Below are 11,502 nucleotides of genomic sequence, written 5' to 3' on the forward strand. Positions count from 1 at the left end.
GAGGGCACCGGTAGCATTATCTGGGAACCGGTGAACTTTTCAGCCTAGTTATCCTATTTTGCACATCTTTGTATATATTTGGATGCTTTTCTAGTTTGCTTTGGATACTTTTATTGCTTATTTTGGATTTTAGATATTTTGATGCTTTTGGATATTTTTAGATGTTTTGGATGATAGATTCCGTACTTTTAGTTGGATTCTTCTTTATACATTTTATTTATCTTTGTTTTTAGTTTGTAGTTGTGATTAGAAATCATACTTTGGATTGCAAATATTTAGTCACCCTTTTTGCATAATATGTTGGTTCTAAGTGAAAAAGGAAAGGGTGAACTAAGAAAATTTTTGAACTTTTCAATCACAACAATGCTTAGTCAAACATTGAGATTTTTCAAGAAGTTTAAATATAGGGCATTAACCCAATTGATTGAAAGAAAATTTTTGAAACTTGCATGAATTTCATACCTTGTGAAGCATGTATTGAATTGAGAACACAAGCTTGTGAGACTTGAGCCTATTGATGTGGTTACATTTTTATAACCACTTATTTTCCATTCTTGTGTGAAATTGTTCTCTTTCCATGATTGTGATCCTTGATTTGCTTGATTCTATATATCCGTTTATTTCTTGTGTTTGTGCATTTATATGATTGAGGCCATTCTTTCATTAGCCACTTACCCAAATAGCCAACCTTTTACTCTCCATTGTTAGCCAATTTTGAGCCTATGCTTAACCAACTTATTCTTATTTTAGCACATTACAAGCCTAAGGCGGAAAACCAATGAAAAGTCCTTGTTTGGATCTTTGATTGACCTAGGCTAGTGAGAGTGTTTTATTATTCAAAGTTGGTGAGGCTTGGGAACATTGGATGGGATAAAAAGGGGCAGTACACTTTTATGTTTAAAGATTTGGGCACATATTCATGTATTGATTAAGTGTAGAGACCTTATGCATTGATGTTCTTGTATTTAGTTTGAAAGAGAAAAAAATATATATATAAAGAAAAGAAAAAAAATGATGAAAAGAAAAGAAAAATGAAAAAAATGATGATGATGAAAAAGAAAAAAAATAATACAATAAAGAAGGGACAGAATGCCCCAAAGTGAAGTCAATAAAAAGGGGATCAATGCATAAGTATTATGAATCAAATAAGAATGCATGAGTATGTAAGAAAAAGTGAAGAATGGGTAGTTAGAATAGCTTGCATTTGTATAGGTCATTAAATAGGTTAGGTGGGAAAGTCTATGCTAATCAAAGATTCAAATCCTAGTCCACTTGACCATAAATGATCCTACCTTGACCCTAACCCCATTACAACCTAAATGAAAGACCTCATGATGAATGTATGCATGCATTGAATAAGTGTTGATTGTTAGAAGAAAATCAAATTTTGGAAAACATGATTAGAAGAGAATTGAGTGAATTAACCCTTAAACACTTGAGTGAATAGAGCGGATACACATCCGGTGAGGGTTCAAAAGTTCAATCACATGTGTTCACCTATATTATTATTCTTGCAAGTTTGAACTCTTTTTTTGACAATTCAATACAATTGTGGTTTGGACTTAGTCCTTATTGCCTAGCTCTTGTGCTTACACATGCTCTCTTGGGAATTGATTTGTTTGAACTAAGCATTTCCAATTGCTTTAGATAATTGCATTTAGATAGGACTCATATAGTTTAGTTACATTCAATAAATGTCATAACCCTTAGTTCCTTCTTATTTTAGCATGAGGACATGCTAAGGCTTAAGTGTGGGGAGGTTGACAAACCCCAATTTGACAGTTTGTTTTGCATTGAATTTAGAGTATTTTGATAACCTTTTGTCACATTTAGCCTAGGAATTAGCATGATTTTGTTATCTCTCCCATATTTATGCTTAAGTGTAAAAACATGCTTTTTAAGCCTTATTTTGATGAATTCTAGTTCTTCTTTGATTCCATAAGATGCCTTGATGTGTTTGCTAGTAATTCCATCCTATCCAAAACCCCAAAATAACTCATAACCAATAACAAAACACTTTATTGTAATTCCTAGGGAGAACGACCCGAGGTCCAATACTTCGGTTTATAAATTTTAGGGGTTTGTACTAGTGACAAACAACTTTTTGTATGAAAGGATTAGTGATTGGTTTAGAAGCTATACTTGCAACGAGAATTCATTTGTGAAATTCTAAACCGTCAAAAATCTGTTCGTCAATCATCACCTTTCATCAATCCGAGCTCTCCATCCTTGGCTTGCTCTCCAAGATGGATTTCTGGCCTTTGATGCTTCATGATGATAATGACTTCATCTGCTTTAATCTCTGCCTCAACCATCACTTCGCCACTCTAGCTACTTCCTGTGGTGGTTGAGCAGAATCAAAGACAAGCCATGCTTCAAGAATCACCCTGGCTGGCCGTGATCTTCTTCTTCCTTTTTGAGCATGGAGAAGCCAAGATTACCTCACCAAATCTATCCAAATATAGTGATAATCTCAGCCACAGCTCATTTTTATTTTAGTATGTTTTCTTGCTATCATTGTGATGGTCTTTAGGCTTGCTTTCTCTTCCTTTCGGTAGCTCATTTTTGCTTCCATGGCTACCAATGTTTCCTGTGTAATAACCGAAGAGAGAAAGGGATGAGAGAGAAGAAAGAATCTGAAGAAAAGCAATTTCAAAGAGGTTAAACTAATTAATTGAAAATAGCTTGCTTTTACTTCCCTTAGTTGGCGTGTAGCAATGATGCCTTTAGTCAAATCAATCTTCTCTCACTTGCTTATATTCCCAATGCTTAAATTAGCTTTGAAATCCTTCCAAGAGGTGTAATGGAATCCGTTGGAAGCATTGATGCTTTTTCTTTGCTTCATGGATTCGGACAAAGCATGAGGGAATCTCATCTTCAAATGGAATTGGGCTTGGTTGCTATAATTATTAAATTTCTGGCCCAATTGCAACATTTGCTTTCCTGATGAGTTTTGGAACGGATCAAGCATAGGAAAACATTCATCAAAATTAAATATGGGCTTGGTTGCAATAACATTGAGCTTGGCCCATTAATACAACAATTCAGCCACATAATAGGAAACATGTAGCAAGGCTGATTGTTGGTTTTAGTTTGGGCTAGCAACATATTTATTTTCCGGCCCAATTAAAACCTGCATCACAAAATTATTAATTAACATATGTTTAGTGAAAATCAAATTAATAATTTTGTAATTTAAATGTTTCAATAATGTTTGTTCATCATTAAAATTAAATTAGAGTTTTCCAAACTCATCAATCTCCCCCTTGATGACAAACATTATTAAAATTGAAATGGGAAGAAATTTAAAAAAATTGAGTAAGAGTACTCCCTTTAAAGATTGAATTTCTCCCTCTTTCTACATGTCACATGGCTCCCCCTTAGTATATACCATTTTTACCAAGGGAAGCACTAACCTGTAACATTTCAATCAAGCTTTAAGAACAATGTTATTTAGCATGTTATATGATGCTAAATGCTTGATTTATGAGCAGTTTTAATTAATAATCAAAACTCATTTGATATCATAAACTGATTTACTGCTCAAACATTACCCACATCAACTGATTCCAAAAACAATGTAGTTCAAAAAATTTCAAATATTTTTAGTCAAGATATCAGAGCAATATTATTCTAGTAAGGAAAATATTTTTGAATCACTCATGATTACATCAAAGACATTGTAGCTGGTAGATATCACAGTTTAAAAAAACTGCCAAAAATAAATTTTTCAAACCAACATGTTTACCAAGATGAATAAGAATATTCCTATTTCAATACAAGCATGTTCATCAAGATAAATCAACAATCAAGCATTCATATGATCAACAATCAAGAAGCAATCTAATTGCTTCCATTCTAGCTACCGGAGCAAAAGACTCATCAAAATCTATACCCTCTTCTTGATCGTAACCTTGGGCCACTAATCTAGCCTTGTTACGAACAACTTGTCCATCCTCACCAAACTTATTTTTAAATACCCACTTAGTACCCGTTACCTTCTTACCATCCGGATAAGGTACTAATGTCCAAACCTCATTCTTGTCAAATTGAGCTAGCTCTTCTTGCATGGCCTTGACCCATGATGGATCCTCAAGAGCTTGTTTGACATTGTTGGGCTCTATTTGTGACAAGAGAGCAAGATTGCTAGGTTCGGCTTGCCTTTTGGTGGATGATCTTGTTGTTACACCATGAGAGGGATCACCAATGATGAAGTCATGAGGATAACCCCTCATAGACTTCCATTCTCTAGGTTTTCGGACAGGTGTAGAGCTTTGATGATCTTCTGGTGGTATCACTGTTTCAGTTGCTCGTGCCTGCTCAGGAGCCAAAATGGAAATGTCTCCTCCAATCTGACGAGACAAAACTGGGCTGACAGATTCTTCACTTTGCACAGATTTGGGATTTTCTTTATTTGTTCCAGCCTCTTCACAATCTGAATCAATATCCTTCACAATACTGGGAATTAAGTTAGAATCACAAAAAGTAACATGTATGGATTCCTCTATGGTTCTATGCTCTTTGAGATAAACTCTATAGGCCTTGCTTGTGGTGGAATATCCAACAAACATTCCTTCATAGGATTTTGGATCAAACTTTCCAAGATTTTCTTTATTATTAAGCACAAAACATTTGCATCCAAAAACATGAAAGTACTTAAGATTTGGAGGGGTTCCTTTCCATAGCTCATAAGGGGTTTTCTTTAACCATTTTCTAATGATAGTTCTATTCAAAATATAACATGCTGTGTTCACAGCTTCAGCCCACAAAAATTTAGGAATCTCATTCTCACATAGCATAGCCCTAGTCATCTCTTGAAGACTTCTATTTCTTCTTTCAACCACCCCATTTTGTTGGGGGGTTCTAGGACATGAAAAATTATGAGAAATTCCTAAGTCATCACAGAATTTTTCAAAATCTTGATTTTCAAATTTCCTTCCATGATCACTTCTCAAATGGGCAATTTTCAAATCCTTTTCATTTTGAATTTTCTTGCAAAGAGTGGAAAAGGCTTGAAAATCATCATTCTTATGAGCAAGAAAAAGTACCCAACCAAATCTAGAGTAATCATCTACCACCACAAGACCATAGAATTTACCTCCTAAACTTTGAGTTCTAGTAGGACCAAAAAGATCAATATGTAACATTTCTAATGGCCTTTTGGTTGAGATTCCATCTTTTGATTTAAAAGATGATTTTACTTGTTTGCCTAATTGGCAAGCATCACAAGTAAGATCCTTTTCAAACTTAATATTCGGAATTCCTCTAACCAAATTCTTTTTGACTAGCTTAGAAATTTGGTACATGCTAGCATGATCCAACTTTCTATGCCAAAGCCATTTTTCAGATTCAAGAGATGTAAAGCATGTTACATTTTGTTCCTTTAATTCCTCAAGAGTTAATCCATACACATTGTTACACCTTTTGGCTTCAAATAAAATATCCCCAGTTTTCTCACAAACAACCAAACAAACAAACTTCTTAAAAACAACTTCAAAACCCAAATCACACAATTGACTAACACTAAGCAAATTATGTTTCAAACCGCTGTTTTGTTAAAGTAGGTGGGGTCTTGATACCTTGTATCATTTGAAGATGAAGCAATGTTTTCAAAATGAGATTTTTCAAATTTATAAAACCCCAACCCAGCCTTATCATAAAGAGGTTTTTGACTAGCCAGAATTTGATTAAGATTTTCAGAACTTTGGGTGAACTGGGCTAAGTCTTCCTTAAGTCTTTTAACCTCTTTAAGCAACTCTTCATTTTGCTTAAAACAATCAACATATGCAAGAACGGAATGATTACTTTCACAGCTCTTAATTTGGGCTCTTAACTGCTTATTTTCTTCAACAAGATCACAAGCAGTTTCGGCCTCTCTCACTTTCTCTTTAAGAAAACTGTTTTCAGCTTTAAGAATGGTGATTTGTTGTTCAAGTTCTTGATTTTCCAACAGAAAGCATCTTATTTTTTCAGAAAGGTGGTCTATCATAAGATGAAGATCGGAACTCTAAGACATCTATGGCTTTTTCTTTTAATTTTGCACTCTATGCCTTTTTCCGCTCTATGGCTTTTTCATACAAACCTCACTGTTTGCCTTTTTCCATGAGACTCAAGACATGACAAAATTAAACAGAAAAATACTAAACAGAATACATTGAAGGAGAAAAAAATCTGTAAGCTTAGGTAGCTCTGAGAATCCTGTGCCTTGCACTCTCAGTGCTTACTTCTAACTCCTTGCTTCAACCAGTGACTGTTCCCCCTTTTTATAGAAGAGAGAAGCCTCCACACTTGAAGCTAAAAACCCAAGCCAACTTCTTCTTCCTTCAAGAAACTGGTTCGGCTACTCAGAGAGAGAAGAGATAACCATGCAAAACCCAACATGCAATTACCTCTAGTTCTTTCTTGATCATCACCCTTCATCAATCCGAGCTCTCCATCCCTGGCTTGCTCTCCAAGATGGATTTCTGGCCCTTGATGCTTCATGATGATAATGACTTCATCTGCTTTAATCTCTGCCTCAACCATCACTTCGCCACTCTAGCTACTTCCTGTGGTGGTTGAGCAGAATCAAAGACAAGCCATGCTTCAAGAATCTCCCTGGCTGGCCGTCATCTTCTTCTTCCTTTTTGAGCATGGAGAAGCCAAGATTACCTCACCAAATCTATCCAAATATAGTGATAATCTCAACCACAGCTCATTTTTATTTTAGTATGTTTTCTTGCCATCATTGTGATGGTCTTTAGGCTTGCTTTCTCTTCCTTTCGGTAGCTCATTTTTGCTTCCATGGCTACCAATGTTTCCTGTGTAATAACCGAAGAGAGAAAGGGATGAGAGAGAAGAAAGAATCTGAAGAAAAGCAATTTCAAAGAGGTTAAACTAATTAATTGAAAATAGCTTGCTTTTACTTCCCTTAGTTGGCGTGTAGCAATGATGCCTTTAGTCAAATCAATCTTCTCTCACTTGCTTATATTCCCAATGCTTAAATTAGCTTTGAAATCCTTCCAAGAGATGTAATGGAATCCGTTGGAAGCATTGAGGCTTTTTCTTTGCTTCATGGATTCGGACAAAGCATGAGGGAATCTCATCTTCAAATGGAATTGGGCTTGGTTGCTATAATTATTAAATTTCTGGCCCAATTGCAATATTTGCTTTCCTGATGAGTTTTGGAACGGATCAAGCATAGGAAAACATTCATCAAAATTAAATATGGGCTTGGTTGCAATAACATTGAGCTTGGCCCATTAATACAACAATTCAGCCACATAATAGGAAACATGTAGCAAGGCTAATTGTTGGTTTTAGTTTGGGCTAGCAACATATTTATTTTCCGGCCCAATTAAAACCTGCATCACAAAATTATTAATTAACATATGTTTAGTGAAAATCAAATTAATAATTTTGTAATTTAAATGTTTCAATAATGTTTGTTCATCATTAAAATTAAATTAGAGTTTTCCAAACTCATCACAGTATTTGACAAAATAGCAAATGCCAAAAGTGCAAAAGGAGCATAGAACACGTTGAAGCTGTCATACAAAGACATAAGTAAAGTTTAGAAAGCAAAGCTACAGTCTTTGAGAAGAGAATATGAAAGGTACGAGATGTTTAGCTCACTCAATTTACAAATCTTGTCAAAAAGATGAGAGTCTATGGAGAATATATGTCCAATAGCAAAGTGGTGAAAAAAATTCTTCACACCATGCCGATGAAATATGACTATGTAGTGACTACGATACTAGAGTCCCACGATATAGATACCATGACGATTGCAGAGTTGCAGGGAACCATGGAAAGTCACATCAATAGAATACTGGAGAAGTCAGAAAAATCAATCGAGGAAGCCTTGAAAAGTTGAGTGAATTTAAACAATGTTACAGAATCAAGCCGTACACAAGAAGAATGAGATCATGGTTTTAATTTTCAAAATAGAGGTAGAGGAAGTTTCAGAGGTAGAGGTCGTGGAAATTACCATCAAAGAAGTTATAATAATTTTACACTACTTAATCAAGGAAGAAGTGGAACGAATTTTAGGCTTGTCAATCGAGTAAGAGGTCGAGACAATTTTTATCAAGAATGAACCAATTTTAACTACTTTGATTATGGAAAATTTGGACACGAAGCAGCAGATTGCAGATTTAAAATGGTGAATAACAATCAAGCACACGTTGCAGAAAATCAGCATCAAAATACTAATGATAATCTGGGTACTCGAACTTTATTTTTTACAAGTATTTCATATGCTGAAGATGAAAATATATGGCATTTGGATAATACCTGTAGTATTTTCTTCATTAGATGATTCAGTTAAACTATTATTAAAGTTTGGTAATAGTACAAAGATTCCTATCGAAGGAAAAGGACACATACCAATTAAATTGAAGGATGTTTCTCTGAGTTATATTTCTGATGTTTTCTATGCTCCTAAACTATATTACAATTTACTGAGTATGTGGAAATTATCTGAGAAGGGATATAAAATGATAACATATCGTAGATATTGCACTATGTTTGACACAATAGAAAGTTCATAGATAAAGCAAAGATGACTCCAAATAGAATATTTTCATTGAAAATTCAACATGTTAATCCCTCTTGCATGAGTTCTATGATACTTGATGATAACTGGTTGTGGCATATGCGATTTGGGCATTTTTATTTTTCTGGCATAAACTACCTGTCAAGAAAAGGACTTGTTTCTGGTCTTCCACGAGTTCATATTCCCAATTGTGTTTGTGAGATTTATCAACTAGGAAAGAAGCACAGAGATTCATTTCCTATAGGAAAGTCATGGAAAGCCAAAAAATTACTTGAAATTGTGCATTCAGATCTTTGTTCTGTTGAAGTTCCAAGTAATGGTGGTAGTAGGTACTTTATCACTTTTATTGATGATTTTAGTAGATATACATAGGTATAATTTCTGAAGCAGAATCAGAAGCATATGATATCTTCAAGACATTCAAGGCATTTGTCGAGAAACAAAGTGGCTATAAAATCAAAATTTTCAGAACAGACAGAGTGACAGAATATCTTGCATGTTCAGATTACTTTAAGCAATGTGAAATTCAACACCAACTAACAACCAAATATACTCATCAACAAAATAGAGTTGTTGAAAGAAAGAATATAACCATCATGGATATGGTCAGATGCATGCTCAAGTCAAAATAAATGCCTAAAGAATTTTGGGCAGGAGCAATTGCAATAGTAGTTCATATTTTGAACAGATGTACAACGAAGAGTGTTCGTGATAAAACTCCTAAAGAAGTTTGGAGTGGAAAGCGACCTTCCATTCATCATTTCAGAGTCTTTGGATGTATCACTTATGCTCATTACCAGATCAATTAAGGAAGAAGTAAGATGATAAAGGCGAGAAGTGTATCTTTATCGGCTATAGCACAGACTCAAAAGTATACAAGCTGTATATTCCAGAATCAAAGAAAGTAATCATCAGCAGAGATGTGACGTTTGATGAGAATGATATGTGGGACTGGAGCACAAAGACAGAAAAGCAGTCAATTGTAATTCCAAATACATGTGATGAAGTAGAAGAAAGACAACCTGACACAACTGAATAACCATAATTATTTAGAAGACCTCAAAGAGAGCGGAGACTACCTACTAGATTAGCAGATTATGAAATTGACAATGACAATAATCCGTCCGATGAAGAAATCATAAATTTTGCTCTATTTTCATATTGTAAGCCATTGAACTTTGAAAAAGCCTCTAGAAACAATAATTGGAAGAAAGCAATGAATGGGAAGATTCATGCCATTGAGAAGAATGACACATGGGTGCTGACAAATTTACCAGCAAATAAGAAGTCGATTGAAGTAAAGTGGCTTTACAAGACTAAGTACAAACCCAGTGGTAAAGTTGATCGTTTCAAGGCAAGATTAGTTGCAAAGGGATACAAACAAAATCAGGTATTGACTACTTTGAAGTATTTGCTTCTGTTGCTAGATTAGACACTATTCGTATGATTATTTCTCTCTCGGCCCAAAATAAGTGGAAGATACATCAGATGGATGTTAAGTCAGCATTTTTAGATGGTACTTTAGAAGAAGAAGTGTATGTTGAGCAACCTGCAGGATATGAAGTTCTTGGAGAAGAAGATAAAGTTTACAAGTTGAAGAAAGTTTTGTACGAGTTAAAGCAAGCACCAAGAATGTGGTACAAGAAGATTGATTCTTATTTCACTCAGAATGGTTTCAAAAGATGTCTATTTGAGCATATGATTTATATCATGTTCGTTGAACCTGGAGATATCTTGATCGTGTGTCTTTATGTTGATGATTTAATCTTTACTGGTAACAATTTGAAGATAATTGCAGAATTCAAGAAGACTATGATAAAGCACTTTGAAATGACAGATATGAGCTTGATGTCTTATTTTCTTGGCATCGAAGTTCTTCAAAAGGATGATGGAATTTTCATTTCTCAGAAGAAATATGCAAATGATATTTTGAAGAAATTTCAGATGGAGCACTCAAAACAAGTTCCTACTCCGGTCAAAGAGAAGTTCAAGTTGTTAAGAGAAAATAAAGGAAGAGTAACAAATCCTACATATTAGAAAAGCTTGATTGGAAGTCTGAGGTACTTAACTACAACCAGACCAGATATTGTGTTTGGAGTTTATTTGCTTAGTAGATTTATGTAGGAACCTTATACCAACCATTTTCAAATTGCAAAACGAATTTTTCGATATATCAAAGGTACTTTAAATGATGGTATTTATTATGAAAATACTAATGACGTGAATCTTGTCGGTTACACTGATAGTGATTGGGTTGGAAATATAGAAACAAGAAAAAGTACTTCGAGATTTGCATTTCATCTTGGTTCTGGTGCAATTTCATGGTCATCAAAGAAACAACCAGTAGTAGCACTCTCTATAGCAGAAGCAGAATATATAGCAACAACAAGTTGTGCAACGCAAGCAGTTTGGCTAAGAAGAATTCTTGGAGAATTAAACGAGAAACAAAGTACTCTAACAACATTTTGCGAGAACAAGTCAGCTATTGCACTTTGCAAAAATCCAATATTTCATAGCAGATCAAAGCATATTGATATACGGTTTCACAAAATTAGAGAATTGGTAAATAAGAGAGAAGTTGTGATCGAGTACTATCATACTAAAAAACAAATTGCAGATATATTTATAAAGCCGTTGAAAATAGAATTATTTTACAAGTTGAAAAATTGTTTGGAATGATTAATTCTGTAAGTTTGATTTAAGTGAGACAATATTATTAATTATAAATTAATTTGCATCACTAGAATCTTCACGAAGAGTGTTGAAGTCAAAATGGTCAAAGAAACAAAATTTTAGTAGAATACAATAATTATCATTTTGTTAGAAGCTAACATATTAGAAATTTAAAGAATTTTTAAGATGTTTATAGTTGTGCTAGAAATTATAAGATGCCTACTAATAAAATTAAATAAAAAAGATATAAAAGTTATTCATTTAAATAGTTAAAATTAAAAGTAAAATTAGAA

The sequence above is a fragment of the Arachis ipaensis genome, chromosome B06, assembly GCF_000816755.2.
Source record: "Arachis ipaensis cultivar K30076 chromosome B06, Araip1.1, whole genome shotgun sequence".
Lineage (NCBI taxonomy): Eukaryota > Viridiplantae > Streptophyta > Magnoliopsida > Fabales > Fabaceae > Arachis > Arachis ipaensis.